The sequence below is a fragment of the Papaver somniferum genome, chromosome 1 (genome assembly GCF_003573695.1).
Source record: "Papaver somniferum cultivar HN1 chromosome 1, ASM357369v1, whole genome shotgun sequence".
NCBI classification, from domain to species: domain Eukaryota; kingdom Viridiplantae; phylum Streptophyta; class Magnoliopsida; order Ranunculales; family Papaveraceae; genus Papaver; species Papaver somniferum.
The window spans coordinates 127,189,454-127,205,510 of NC_039358.1; the positions used below are offsets into that span (position 1 = coordinate 127,189,454).

The 16,057-nt window shown below is 35.9% G+C and overlaps 1 long non-coding RNA gene across 1 annotated transcript; it reads left to right on the forward strand.

Annotated features, from left to right (window-relative positions):
* The first annotated feature begins 931 nt into the window (after positions 1 to 931).
* LOC113299980 lies at positions 932 to 4,229 on the forward strand. Its single transcript, XR_003335326.1, has 2 exons — positions 932 to 3,078; positions 4,055 to 4,229. It is a non-coding gene; the product is annotated as an uncharacterized LOC113299980 (long non-coding RNA).
* The last annotated feature ends 11,828 nt before the right edge of the window (positions 4,230 to 16,057 follow it).

The following is a 16,057-nucleotide window of genomic DNA, read 5'->3' on the forward strand; positions in this document are numbered from 1 at the left end:
AATCTATGTTTGGTGCAATCCAACCTATAAGAATTTAATCCAATGGTTGATTCAGTTAACGTACCACCAAGATTTAATATGACAAATTACCCATTATAGAAATCTGCTATGACATCTTTTCTTCAATCCCGAGATTTTAATACTTGGCTATTAATCGAAGAAGGATATAAATGACCGAAAGTGGAATATTCAGAGACTGAGTTTAGACGCTTATCGTTCTATACATATGAACAAAGAGCTCTCTCAAAGCAGAATTCAGATGGTTTAAATGCCATAATACATGCAATGAGTCGTGTTCTTTTATATCATGTCTCTCATGTGAAACTTCTAAGGAAGCATGGGATACTCTTGAGACTGTATTTGAAGGGAATGATTCAGAAAGAGAAGCTCATCTTCAATCCCTCTCTTCTAAATGGGAATTCCTTAGAATGGATGATAATGATACCTTCGAGGAGTTTAACGCTGACATTGTCAATGCTTCTTTCTCACTTGGAAAGACTATACCTGAAAAGGAAATAGTATGCAAGATTCTCAGATCTGTTGTGATAACACAACGACTAGACAACAGATTGATAGAAAAATGGGATAAAATGGCGTTGAACATGTAAGGACCCTCAAGCTCGTCAACGGTATTTGACTGATCTAGCGATGGTCAAGAGACGAATTAACCACTAGTGTTTCGATTAGCTTAACACGAACGTTAATTAATATAAATTAATCTAATAACGATTTAGATACGAAACTAGTATCATTGAATATGTCTCGAAAAGTTGTGCGAAGTGGACTACTCGAACGTGTCATTCGGATATCAGATGAAGAAGATTTCATCAATATAGTCGAAGGGCAAAATAGTCTTTTTATTGTCAAACCGCCTGGTTTCCCATATATATTTTGTGGGTTCCTTAGCTTTTATCGTCAGTCTTATCTTCACTCGATAGAGAGAAGAATTCATTTCTTTTCTTTTCTTCTCTTTCTCCTTCTTCGTTCTTCTTCTCCGTTTTTCTTCATAAAACATGTTAAATTCAATTCACAGGATTGAGTTAAATCTCGTGAGCAGTTCTTCGAAAGAACCTGATTGATAGAAGATAAAGGTGATGGTGTTGTTGTTGTTCAGTTTTATGAAGAAGAACAATTGAAGACTGTTCTAGGTTCGTGATAAATCCGAGAAGATCGAATCAGGGTTTGATTTGAATTCGAGAAGTGATGTGGGTTGTTAATGGATGAGGAAGAGAAGGGTTGTTGTTGAATTGACGAGGTGAAGCTTTTCTGGTGTTGAATCGAAAAGTTAAGGTAAATCAGAAACTCTAAATTAAGGTTCCTTTGTATTGATGAGTAATTCATTTTAGTTTGTGTTTGAATTCGTAAATCTTTGATGGGTTTAATCTTAATTGAAGTTGAGTTAGGCGTGTGTAATTTAATTTAAGTTTCTTTAGGAATCAGGAATTGAGGTTCTTATCAAATTAGGGTTGTTTAAGGTAGTTTTGGGTCTGTGGTGGAAGAATTGGAATCGGGTGATGGAGTTATGTTTAATTAGGGTTTCCTGTTAGTAGAATGGCAGGAGGAAGAGCTATAGAAGGTGATTGAGAATGAAGTGAACAAGAGATGTTGTTGATGGAGGCAATGAACAGATATAGGTGATGATTGTGTTGGTTCTCAAGTAAGGAATGAAGCTAGAATTCAGAGTGAGTATAGAGAAGGGATTGAATTGAAGTACATGAGGTTTATAATATTGCAGTGAGAATAGGCATTATAGGATTCTTGTTATGCCTTAGTTGGTTGTTTAGGTTGGTTGCAGTTAATGAGTTTAGTGTAGTGCAACCTAGATGATGAAAGTGAAATGGAACAATGAATGTTACTTAGGTCTGTAATGAAAATTTCAAGGGGTGTGTTGTAGCTACAATTGAGGGTGGTGGCTTTAGAGTGGATGAAGTTGAAATGGGTGTTGCAGGTGGTAATGCTTATGCTGGTTGTGGTGGACATGGAATTACAGATATGAAGATGGTAGTTCTGAAATGGTTGTGGCTGAGCTATGGTGGTTTGAATGGTACTTTAAAAGGGAGGTATGTGGTGATACAATGATGACAGGGTGGGATTAGTCTGAACTGGTGCTATTGCAGGATTTATAAGAAGAATGAATTGTGTTGAGATGTGTTGGTGCAACTGAACTTGAGTTGAATTCAAGAGCTAGTGGATATTGAAATAATAATGCTGAGAATGTGGCAGTGAAGCTATAATTGCATGAATGCAAGTTCTGGTGATATTAGGATTGTGATGATGATGATGTAATGAGACTTGTTTATATGGAAGTGTTATTAGAGTTGCAGTTCATAGAGTCATGGAAATATAGTATTTGATTTGAATCAATGAAGAGATGATTAAACTATGTATCTTGGCACGAGGAGTTAGAAATGCATCATTTGAGCATTGTTCTGTTTTTGTGTTGCATTAGAAATATGCCTGATAGTCATCCCAGTCAGTCTAGCTGACTTATCTGACTTAGATCATCTGACTGAGTTGAATCAGTCTAACCATGAGTTGACTCTTTTGACCTGACCTTGACTGTTGACCAGATTTTGACTAGTTTGACTTAACCATTGACTGGACCTTGACTCGACATTGGACATCGACCGTTAAGTGACCATTTGACTGTGAGTTTGACAGTTAGTTGACCATAATGGGCCAAATTGTTGGGCTTAGGGCCAGCTTTCCTAATATGATGATTTGGACCCTTAAGATCTGAATTAGCTTTCGGTTCTTTCTACAGAGTTGTAGATAATCATAAGACTTATCTAATGAACTATAGAACCAACCCAATTCAACAAGTAAACCTTAGTTGTGATAGAGTTAGATAATTAAAAGATGTAGAGCTATAAATGGGCTTAGAACCATTAGATAGTTCACTTAGCCTATAACTAGAGAATTGTATGAGATTATGGTATGAGCCTTGTATGAGCCTTTTGGATAATCTCCAGAGTGCTTGTGTGATTAACAGTTAGTTGTTATTAACAACAAACGATTCAAAAGGACGAAGCAGTGGATTGTGGATTTCAAGGCAGGCATGGTTTGCCTACAAACCAGGTAAACTTTGTAACCTTCTTGTAATCATTGAGTTTATCTTATATGCGAGTGTAATGAGTTCTTATTTTCGATGAACATGATGTTTGTAATTGAATGAGTATGTTGTGTGATATGCATTATGTGGTTCCTCGCGAGGAGTGTCTGTGATTCCCTATGGCTTCTGGCTAAGTTTTAGAAGGGCGGTAACTCATCTGTTTGCAATATTACTTAGAAGGGCGGTAACTCATCCGTTTGCAATATTACTTACTTTCTTGCTTATTAAGATAGAAGGACGGTAACTCATCCGTATGCAATATTACCTTAGAAGGGGGTAACTCATCCGTTTCGATAGTATATATACTATTTTATTTGGGGAATTTCACTCATATGCATATCATACTTAATTGTTCAGTCTTAGTAGTATGACCGGGTTACTATGACCTTGACTTAGGAAGAAATTCTAGGTTCATGACTGGAAATGGTCATTATTTGGAGACTTCGGTCTACGAATAATGATTGGGCCTTTTGTGAACTTGTTGTGCGGGGTCAGATCGTAGTTTTCAAAATCTTATTATATTCTAGACTTAGATAGTGGCATTGGGATTTATGAGGTGTGCGCATTCCACAATAATATCTTACGGTACCTGGATTTCATGCTATCATTTGAGACTGGAGTTATTCCTGGCATCTTCTTCTCCATTGAGTGAGACGAGGTTAGGATAACATATGTTTAGGTTGTTTAATTCAATTCTCGTAGATCCATCCGGTGGTGGATCTTTCATGGATATTTCCATGATGGACGCAATATCTGGGGAAAAGAGTTAAAGCAATCTTCTGGTTCGTGTTGTATGTAAAAGATGTTATCTGCTTTCTTCTATTGTTCTGTTTCAATTTCATCATCTTTTAGAACTATGAAGCATGTTAGTGATTACTTGAAAGTTATATGTTTCCATTGGGCACCCCTTTGGAATGATGTGCTCACTCGTTCCCACTTCAGTTTCAGTAATCAGAAGAAAAGGTGCGCGTGAAGATATGTGTTTTCGTACCTTAAAGCTTTTTATCGAATTAGAGATGTAATGCTAGCTTCCGTTATGTTTATTTCGTGATTATATTCTATTTGTAAATCAACTCACTATTGAATATGTATCATTAGAGATGAGTTCTTGTATTCATTTCAGAGAGAGTTTAGATTCGGGTTAATCTTTGTTTAGAACTTCTTTCTTAGTGTTTAATTAGATGTTTTAGATCCTTAGTGCCTCATTTTATAGTTAATCTTATGGATTAGTCAGCTGCTAGCTTAGGGGGAGCTACAAAACACCTGAATCGAAGATCCAGGACAAAACTCTGTGCAAATATGCGCAGCCAAATGGGTTTGTTTCATTAACTTTCAGATGGATTCAACATAGGGTTCTCTTACAACTTAAATGACCAATAATTAGACCTAATTCTGCACAATGGATGAAGGGCGCGTGTCCTCGATCAAATGGACAGTAGTAACCAATAACATAATTGATAAACACACCCAGTTAGTTACTACAGGCAGACCAACGGGACAACCCTTAGTGCAGATAATGCAACATTGCCTCCCCCTGAAGAGGATCCTTATCCTCAAGGATAAACCGTGGATAGTGAGATTTAATATTTGTAATGGCATCCCAAGTAGCATCTTCTGGAGAAGAATTGGTCCATTGGATTAGCACCTGGGGTACGAGCTTTTTTCATATGAGCACAGTTCTGTGGCCCAACACCTTTTCTGGCAACATGATTATGTCTCCTATAAGATCAACAACATGCAGTGTAGAAGGAGGAGTATACCTGAGGCCAATGTGTTTCTTTAACTGAGAAACATGGAACACTAGGTGAGTGCGAGAGTTAGAGGGAAACTCCAACTGTAAGCTACCTTTCCCACCTTTTACAAGATTGGAAATGGACCATAGAACTTAGCTGAGAGCTTGAAGTTCTTTAGGCCTGTCTGTAAGGTTGAAGCCTCAAGTATACCAAGTCCCCCACTTCAAATATTATGTTAACTCTAGAAGCATCAACATATAACTTCATTCTTTCTTGTGACTTCTGAAGAGATTCTTTGAGTAAGTTTAGCTAGAGGCTCTTTCCTTTAAGTAAGTTTCTACTGCAGCTACAAAAGTGGTGGCACTGGTAGGGAAAGCCATCTGTGGAGGAACATAGCCATATAAAACTTGAAATGGAGACATCTGCAAACCTCTGTGAAAGCTTGTGTTATACCACCATTCAGCTAGTGCTATCCATTGACTCCAGTTGCTTGGTTTATGTCCAGTGAGGCATCTCAGGTAATTCTCTAGGCATGAATTTACCTTTTCAATTTGCCCATCTGTTTGGGGGTGATAGGCAGTGCTCAATTTCAAGTTAGTTCCCAAAGCTTGGAACAAATCCTTCCAAAAATGACTTGTAAAAACCTTGTCCCTGTCAGACACAATAGAAGAGGGCAACCCATGCATCTTGAATACATTATTGAGAAATGCTTGAGACACAAAAGCAGCTGTATAAGGGTGTTGCATAGAAATAAAATGAGCATACTTTGTGAGCCTATCAACAATGACCAAAATGACACTCTTTCTGTTGCTGACAGTTAGGCCATCAATAAAATCCATAGTAATGTGTTTCCATGGTTGATCAGGAATAGGAAGTGGTTGGAGTAATCCAGCAGCATTGGTGTGATCACTTTTATTCCTTTGGCAAATGTCACAATGGGAAACCAAGAGTAAGATATCCTTCAACATTCCTGGCCAATAAAAATGGCTTTTGGCTCTAACATAAGTGGCATTCATGCCAGAATGACCTCCCATAGATGAAGCATGGAATGATTAAGAGAGTTTTCCTGACATTACCTCCAGTGCCAATGTAAAGTCTACTTTTGTATCTCAGAATGCCTTCCTTGCAGGTGAAATGTGGCACACTAGCAGCATTAAGAAGTAACTAAGAAATGAGGGAGTCTGATGTTGGATCTTGTGCATAGCTGTGGAGAACCTCTTGCACCCAAGATGGAGTAGAGACAGATAAATAATTGCAAGTTGCTAAGTCATGAGATCTTCTAGAAAGAGCATCAACAACCACATTTTCAGCTCCCTTTTTATATTGTATCTCGTAATCAAAACCAAATAGTTTGATCGGCCACCTTTGTTCTAAGGAAGTAGTGATTTTTTGTTGAAGAAAATATTGAATACTCTGGTGGTCAGTCTTTATGATGAACTTGTTGCCCTGTAAAGAATTCATCCACCTTTGAACATCCAGGACAATGGCTATAAACTCTTTTTCATAAGTAGAAAGAGCTCTTGCTCTAGGGCCTAACGGCTTGCTGAAGTAAGCAATAGGCTTGTCTTCTTGAAGTAATACTGCACCAATGCATGAATCACTGGCACCACCTTCCACTACAAATTGCTTAATGAAATCAGGAAGTTCCAAAATAGGAGTGTTGCTCATGACTTGTTTTAGTTGCTCAAAAGCAGTTGTAGCAGCTAGATTTCATAAAAAAACACTATTTTAAGTAGGTCAGTTAATGGTTTGCTGATGGAGCCATATCCTTGCACAAATTTTCTGTAGTAGCTAGTGAGTCCCAAAAAGTCTCTCAACTCTTTAATAGTTTTAGGTAAAGGCCAAGAGATCATGCAAGAAATCTTACTAGGATCAACACATACTCCTTCAAGTGTAATAATGTGACCCAGATACTCCAATGAGGACTGACCAAAGTTGCATTTTGACATTTTTGCAAAAAACTGATGCTGTCTCAGCAAGGAGAAAACAATTCTGAGATGCTCTAAGTGTTCCTCCATGCTAGAGATATAAATGAGGATGTCATCAAAGAAGACTAATACAAATTTCCTCAAAAATGGTTGAAAGATCTCATTCATTAAAGCCTGGAATGTAGCAGGGGCATTTGTGAGGCCAAATGGCATCACCTTGAACTCATAGTGACCTTGGTGGGTTCTAAATGCTGTCTTGAAGATATCTAAATCACTGAGCCTGATCTGGTGGTAACCAGCCCTAAGGTCAATCTTGGAGAGGAATTTAAATCCTTTGAGCTCATTTAATAGTTCATCAACAATGGGAATAGGAAATTATCCTTAATTGTGATGCTATTGAGTTTTCTACAATCCACACAAAATCTCCAAGAATTATTTGTTTTCTTGACTAAAAGTATAGGTGAAGCAAAAGGGCTATGACTTGGCTGAATGATGCCGTAATGAAGCATTATTGTGACAATCTTCTCAACCACTCATTTTTGAACATATGGGCATTTGTAAGCTCTTTGGTTAATAGGCACGGAGTTGGGTTGTAAGGGAATTTTATGATGCAAGCCTCTTTTGGGTGGTAGTTGAGTAGCTTCCTGGAATATGTCTATAAATTATTGTAACAAGGGATGTATTATTTCAGGAGTGGGTGGTGCAGTAGTTGTTGAGATTGAGAAAAAATGACCCACCAAGCCATAAGAGATTGTAGAGAGGAACCTATTAAGTGCAACACCACTGTTCATAAACACTGAAGGTGTTAGAGAGCTCTCATGTAATGTGATCTTCTTATTTTTGTATTTAAAATAAATGCTTAATGTAGAAAAATTGAAGAGCACATCACCTAAAGTTTGAGCCAGTCAGCTCCAAGAACTATGTCACAACCTTCTAGTGGCAGAATTCTGAGATTTTCCACAAAAGTATGGCCCTGCATGCTCCATTGAAGTTTTGAGCAAATGCCAGTACTTACTGTTCTGTCACCATTAGCAATTGTGACCATCATGGAAGCAGTTGGTTCAATGCGGCACTTGAGAGAAGTTGTTAGCTTGCTGTCAATAAAACTGGTGGTGCTACCAGAGTCAATAAGAATGGAAACTTTGTGTGTGTTGATAACACCAGGAATTCTGATTGTCTCCCCAGTTGCATTGCATGTGAGTGCATGGAGAGATATCTCTACATCAGACTGAACTGGAGATTCATTAGCTTCTTCAAATATTTCCTATTCTTCCTCGGTATCTGCAGACTCAGCAGTATCCATTTGGAGCATGTAAATCTTCTGTTTTCCCTTACAAAAGTGTCCAGGTATATAAACAACATTACAATTGTAGCATAATCCCTGAGCTCTTCTTTTTTCCATGTCCTCTTGAGAAAGTCTTTTAACTATAGGGGTTTGTGGATTGGAATTTTGTGTAGGGGTGAAAATGGACTTGGGAGTGGTGGGTGCAGATTTTGGTGAAGTTAGAATTGGTTTGGGTACAAATGATGTAGAAGGATACTGTTTAGTTGAAGTAAATGAATTATTGAAGGACTTGGTGAATGGTTTGGTGGCAGCAACTGTTAGAGCTAGCTTTTGTTCCTGTAGTCTAGCTAGAGAAAAAACATCTGATAGAGTTTGAGGGTGAAACATAGAAACAGATTTAGTTTCATATTTTAAGCCACTTAAGAAACTCATAATAAAGTAAGATTCACTAAGGGATGGGTTCATTTTTGGCATCAATGCGTTGAGTGATTCAAACTCTTCATATACTCATCTACCAATGATTGTTGTACCAATTTGTTAAAGCTACCAACAAAATTCTCATCCACAGGATTTTCAAAACGAGCACATAGATGTGTAGCTAGATCATGCCAAGTTATTCGATGTCTATTAACTTGAAAGCTTAAAAACCACATTTCAGCCTTACCTTCAAGGTAGATTGCAGCAATATCGACCTCTTTGTGTTCTTCAATGTCATAGAGTTGAAAATATCGTTCAGCTTTCTGAATCCAACCTCGAGGATTATCACCATCAAATCTTGGGAAATCCTTCTTAGGAATACGATGAGAATTCATGGGTTGACGGTGGTGAGCAAAACCCTGATCATCAATATCAAGTATATTAGATCCACTGGTATCTTCAGCATGAGCTTAATAAGGTCTACTGAATAATCTTACTAGATTGCGATTGTTTTCCTGTAAAGTGCTGTTGATATTGGTTGCCAGAGAATCGAACTTGGTTGCTAGCTCAGTTGAGAAGGTATAGAAATCTGATTGTAGTTTTGATTGAGAAGCTTTCAAATGAGCCACATCTTCCTCAACTGCCTTCAATGTCATTGTAAAAAAAAATAAAAATTGATGGATTTCGAATGGCTCTGGTGCCAATTGTTGTGATAACACAACGACTAGACAACAGATTGATAGAAAAATGGGATAAAATGGTGTTGAACACCTCCTGAATCGAAGATCCAGGCCAAAACTCTGTGTAAATATGCGCAGCCAAATGGGTTGGTTTCATTAACTTTCAGATAGATTCAACACAGGGTTCTCTTACAACTTAAATGACCAATAATTAGACCTAATTCTGCACAATGGATGAAGGGCATTGTCCTCAATCAAACGAACAGTAGTAACCAATAACATAATTGATAAACACACCCAGTTAGTTACTACAGGCGGACCAACGGGACAACCCTTACTGCAGAGATTGCAACAAGATCGTTACCATCCAGATATGAGTCTAAGAAACATGCTATAATAGAAGCTAATGATCTTTCTATACTTTCTCGAATCTCTCTTGTAGAAAAGTTAAAGATCTTTGATAAAGAAATTCTGCTGAAGAACAGGCATGTTGGATTTAATGTCTCAGATAATACTAATTAATCTTTGAAAGAAGTAAGTATAAATCAAACTGAGGAACGTTGTCAAAAGGATAAAACACTTGTTAAAAATGAGCTTTACTCAAAAATTGTACTCCTAACACAAAGGATTAAGGACGTTTTATTGAAAAATAAATCAAGTCCTGGTGCATTATCTTTTTGTCATGAAAAAGGTAATGGCGAAATCCAATGCTTCAAGTGCCATATGTTCGGACATATGGCAAAATACTATTCTAGCAAAAAGGCTCAGAAGTGCAACAAGGCTTATTTCACTACCCTAGATGATATTCCAGAGGAGAAACCCTATGAAGGAATATCAAGTTGCAATGCACTTTTTTCCAAAACTAACAGTGATCTATCTAGCGGGTCTAATCAACTCCGAACGAACTATTTTGAAAAACTTGAGTTGGAAATTAAGGAAAATCTAAAGTTAAACAGGGAACTTGATAACTTTAGAAAATCCTTGTTAAATAAAACTCAAGAGGCAAAGTCCGAGCAAGAGAAACTGGTTGACAATCCTAATCAACCAAATTTATCAGAAGTTAACAAAGGAAAAGGTAATTCGCTTTCAAGATCTTCTGACAATATGTTGAGTTATTTATGTGAAAGAGATAGTCACTCTGCAAACTTCTATTGGAATCTCCAACAAAATAAATTCATCAAGGAACTTCGTAAGGGCATAAAATATTTGAAGGCTGATGAGTTTACTAGATCCGGAAAAGAAGTTGCAGACTTTTGCAATAACAAGAGAAAGAAAGAACACAAAGAAACACAACCTATTGCGTTCATAAATCATCCTGAGGATGTCTTTGTTACCTACGGTGAGATTAATCCTCACCTAAACACACACTGATTGTGTTGAAAAATACATCCTCACTTGTTTCCCAAAATCTTTTGTGAGGAGGCATAAAATCTAGGCAGAATTTGTAAGTTTGTTCTTTTAGTAGGTAACAATAATCTCATGATCGATATCTTTTACCTTTGGGATAAATATATTCGGTTTCCATAAACCAAATTATATCGCCCCTTGATTTTCTCCTAACTTATATTATATATATTCTTCTTGTCCTAAAGAAGACTATCTTGCTTTGATGGAGAAATCGGTGAAAGAAGGATCATCCCTTGATGATTTGGCACTATGTGCATCGGTTATGACTGAATCTCAAGATGTACTACAACCTGATAATCTTCAAGATTATCTGAGAAACAGATTCTTACTGTTAGAAGTTGTATTAGGCATCATGAGCTAATGATAAAGCATTCAAAAGACGTACTTTCTAATCTTTAATCTCAATTGTTCGAGATAAACAAACTTTCTATTGAAAACGAAAGTGCTCATAAGAATTTGAATCCAGAATTCGAAAGCGATCTTCACAAGACACGCAATTAGAAAAGAGAAAATAGACATCAATGTTTTGATTTATTTCAATTATTGTATAAGGTCTATTTTTTGAATAAAACTATCATTAATAATGAATACAATTATTATTTTATAATTTTTCTTGTGATAGTTACCAATTACATAGCCTGTGAATGAATGTTTATATTTTTGCTATGTGTATTCGGTTTATGGGATGTCTGATTTCGGTTTTCAACAACCTTAATATTCGATCTCATATGATATTACCCTTATGGTTTGTGTGTCTTTTTGATTTAGCGGGATTAAGTTCTTTCCCATATTGGTAGGCTTTATCAAAGGATCATAAGGTGTTCCGATTGAAACTCATATGTGAAAAGTCACAATATGTTGAATCGATTTATGTTTACATGAGTTGTGTTTAGCATAACATATGTGTTTCGGGTTTTCAACTTTTGCTATTGGCACTCATTAGTTAAAACCGATTCAATCTTTCTCTGGTAAAGGTTGCTTTTGTTGTTGTTCTTTTATTTTTGCGAGAGGATGACAACACACTGGAGGAGAGTTATTATTTGAACTTGCTCTTAATGACATATCTTTCTGGGGAGAAGAGGCTGCGGAATCTGAGGTAACAAATTTTTTAGTTAATCGTTTACCTGTTTAAGAAAAGCATGTTTATATTGCATATATTTTGCATTTGCTTAACAAAATTTCGGTACAATTGATATGTTTCGATATTGTGTATGGATGTGTGTACGTATGATTCAATTATTTCCGGTTAAGAAAAACTGTGTCAACTTATTTGGATTATTGTTTGGTACCTTCTTTATTGTTGGGTATCAAGTGTTTATGCTTAATGAAATTCGGTACAGTTGCGGTGCTATAATGTCTATGTTTGTTTCAGTTTCTTCCGGTTAAGAAAAATAATTGTGCAAGTCAATTTATTTTGGTTTGTATGTATTTTTATGGCTTAACAAAATACGGGATCATTTGTTTAGTCCAAATCGATTCCGTATAAGAGAAACTAAGTTAATTCTGATCTTAGTTAGACTTATCAAATTGGAGGATTCGGTTATTCAAGTCTAATCGAATGCCTTGACAAGAAAAACTAGTTAACTAACCTAGTGTTTGCCTTGTCTAAAGAGAAAGGTCTAAATTATTGTCTGAATAATTAGAGCCTGATGAGAGAAATAAAGTTAATTTTGATCTTTATTTTGGTCTTATCGAAATAAGCGATTGTGCATACGCAATCAGTTTAACAAGGGAATTAAGTTTCTCAGTCGATTTGTTAAACTATTAGGGAAAATTGATTCGGGCATTTGTTTCCTTGATAACATATTAAAACTAAATTACTTGTAGTTTCAGTTTTAATATTGGTTATCTAAAGTGGATGTGAAACCTTCATGCTTAACTCTTATAAGTTGTTTACAAGTCTTTTAGATTTGTAAGATTCTGTCGGTTTGTCCTTTATTTACTAGAACCTTTGTCATTTTGTGACAAAAAGGGGGAGAAATATATGGAGTAAACAAGTGATTTGCAATCACTACTGAAAGGACAATTGTGCTTAAACGTTATATATAATGAAAGAGAAAACATTGACTAAGGGGGAGAAACATATCATATTGTTGTTGTAATATTATGACTACAGAAAAGGGAATAACAAAGATGTTCGGATTGAATATTTACCTAGCTTACCTTTAGGGGGAGTAAAAGCTTTTGTTATTCAAATGTAAACAACATCATTTATTGATTGAATATATGCAGGTTACTATGTCGTTGAAACTTGGAATCAAGCGTATGTAAAATGAATTCTTATGTAATTTGTTTATCCATATGTAATAAGAGTTTTGTCACTAAAATTGAAAAAGGGGGAGATTATTAGAGCATAGCTCGGTTGAACTCACCAAGCATTGGTATGTCAAGTTTTGTTGTCATATTTTAGTGTTTCAAAACTCATCTAAAGTCGCCTGATTATATACTAGAGTCAACTTCGTTTAGGTTAGACTATAAAGTCTAGGAATATTGAGACATACAAGTATTACTCCGAAGACCTGAAGAATGTGAAGAATTAGTGAACTACAACCACGACATCATCCTTCCACTTGAGGTTGGTAATATTAACTTAAACTGTTTCATTCCTAACGTATCTTTCAAGTCGTGCTATATTGAAAACATAACTGCGAAGCTGTATATACTGTACATATTGTATAATACTCTAATGATGTGACATAGTCATCATTGTATGACCATAGTATTACAGAATTAGATTATGAAGTATAATTTGAACTTCGTAGATATGACATCGACATAATCTTGTATATATTGTTATGATTATGTGAATGGGTTATGGTGAATATTTCATCATAGGAAACAATGTTTTACATTTGTTCAAAGGAAGTACATTCATGAAATTGTTTCGTGAATCGAAAGGGAAATCATTAGGCTTATTGGTTCGGATATTCATTGCAAATCTTTGGATGACCAATATGTGTGAGATGGTAGAATCGATCTTAACTATGTTATGTATCTTGGTATAACTAATCACAATGCCTGACTTATGATTTGATATGACTTGTTTTTATTAATTGGTGTAACCGATCCTAAGGAATCACCATGAGATGGTATGATCGATATTTGTAATTGGTGCGACCGATCCTAGTAATCTGTGTGACCGATCATAGAGTGTTGTGTAATCGATCATGGTAATTGGTAACCGGTCCTGGTAATTGGTGTGACCGATCACAAGCAATACCATGGGAATATGGTAACCGGTCCTGGTAACTTGTGTTACGGATCACAAGTATTTCCATATTGAGGTATAGCCGATCCTAGTGATTGGTAGAACCGAATGAACCCATGTATGTGATTTGATATTTGATCAATCACATAGTTATCTTGGAATACAGGTCAACCAATTCTAAACTTGTTTGGAAGTGTGGTATAACCGATTCCAAGAATGTAAATCCATGTAAATATGAATAAGGATTTATAGTGAAGAGATGTCAACATACTTTGAACATGTACATTAACTCTTATCATTTATTGTTCAAAGATATTCCTTAGTACTCAAGGAGATCTTGTGCCGAAATAAATTGAGAATCTTTTAATTAAGGTTTTTGGTTTTATATGCTTTAATTACCAGTAATTAAATGCATATCTGTAGAGAATAAAAATTAGTAATGTGCATTTACTAATTGGAGATTTTCTATTGAGAGATTTAATAAATTTTGGACAAGCATTAATTGGAATTTGGAAAACCGAATTTCCCCACTCATTACATATATTGAGAATTTTTTCGGTTTTGGAATTTCCTTGGTGTCCAAACATCCTTGGTCTATAAATACCTAAGTTTACATTTCTAGCAAACTATCCTAAGATCCAGGCAAACTTCATTTCTTGTTGTTTTTGGTGGAGCCGTATATTCAGAGAGGAAAGTATCATAAATAGGTGAAATCTCTTACGATCGCTTGTTTAAAGACTTCTGTGGGATCAAGAATCTCTACGAGTACCATTTGTGGGAAACTAGATAATTGCAGTGTTATTAGTTTTCGATTGATTTGATTGACTAACGGTTGTTGAAACTTTGATTGCACCTAGTTTTTTATTCTTGAGAATCTTCTCTTCTGATATAAGATTCACTCAAACTAGATCGAAGTATCGACGGGATCTTTAGAACTGTTTGTAGATCTAAAAACATCTTGTGATAATCTATTGTTAACAGACTCCGTTCTGTGTGTGATTGATCACAAGAGATTCAAGTGATGTTGTGCAGGTTATTATTGAAGATTAAAGAATATTTGAAGACGAAGAAGATTTCTTATTAGTGATCATATCGTTGTGTGTGCACAAACCTTGATCGGCTGGGATCCAACTAGAATCAGATTTATTCGATTGATTAGTTGTGCGAGATCGGCATTCTCAATATATCTCTTTGAGATTTATTTTGATTGAGTGCGAAGCTAAAATTAACTGCTTTTGTAGTTATTGGATAGATTGGTCTAACCAGGCAAAGGAGTTTATTAGATTAAATGGAAGAGCCTTTGTGTATGACTTGAAATATCTTTATCTTGAAAGAATCAAAAAAGTTGTAACCAAACAGATTTGTTGTTCCGTTACCGTTTGGAATATGATCCAAAGGAATTGTACCAGTGCGTGACCTTCAAAGTTGGAAGCGCAGGGATACTGAGGAAGCTAAGTGAACTAGGGGTAGTTGCTTGGTCTCAACTATACGAAGTTGGTGTATATTTTTGTATAACGGCTAAATTCTGAGAGTATTCAATTCTGGACTAGGTCCCAGGTTTTTTCTGCATTTGTAGTTTCCTCGTTAACAAAATCTGTTGTGTCTTTTACTATTCAATTTCCGCAATTATAATCGTTTATTATAATCAAAAGTAAAATACACAAACGTTAAGTCCGATATATTTTTTAGTGATCCTATAGAGTTTGGTTAAGTCCGAACCTATTATCAAGTATCACACTTTGGTAGTCGTATTGTCTCGATCTCGTATCCATAGACAATCACACAAAGTGTGAATACCGAAGTTGTTGTATTGTCTCGACTTAGTCCATAGACGATCACACTCGGTAAGAGGACTTATAGGTTGAAACAAAAAGATTGTGGTGTATTTGGGTACCCTCGTCTTTTCATTTTCGATATCAAACTATGCAAGACACACTTTGTGTAATCTAATACATACAAGAATTGTCAAGGAGATTACTTAAACAAGATGCACATTAGCTATACAGCGTACGTTCGGATCCGAACCAAACTGTGGGACCAAATCAAGTGTTTAATTAACGTACATTCCTATTACTTTACTTATAACTATAACAATAATTATAATGCTGAAAGTGAAAACGCAGGGGTATAACAACCACACCTAATATTTCATTCGGCAATTTGTATGGACTAAACTCCAATATAATTCCGAGAGAACCAACTTAAAAGTGAGACTCTATCAAAAAAAATATCAAAGAGCTTTATCTCTTTCTCGATACAATCAGTAAATCAACTAGATAGAAATTTG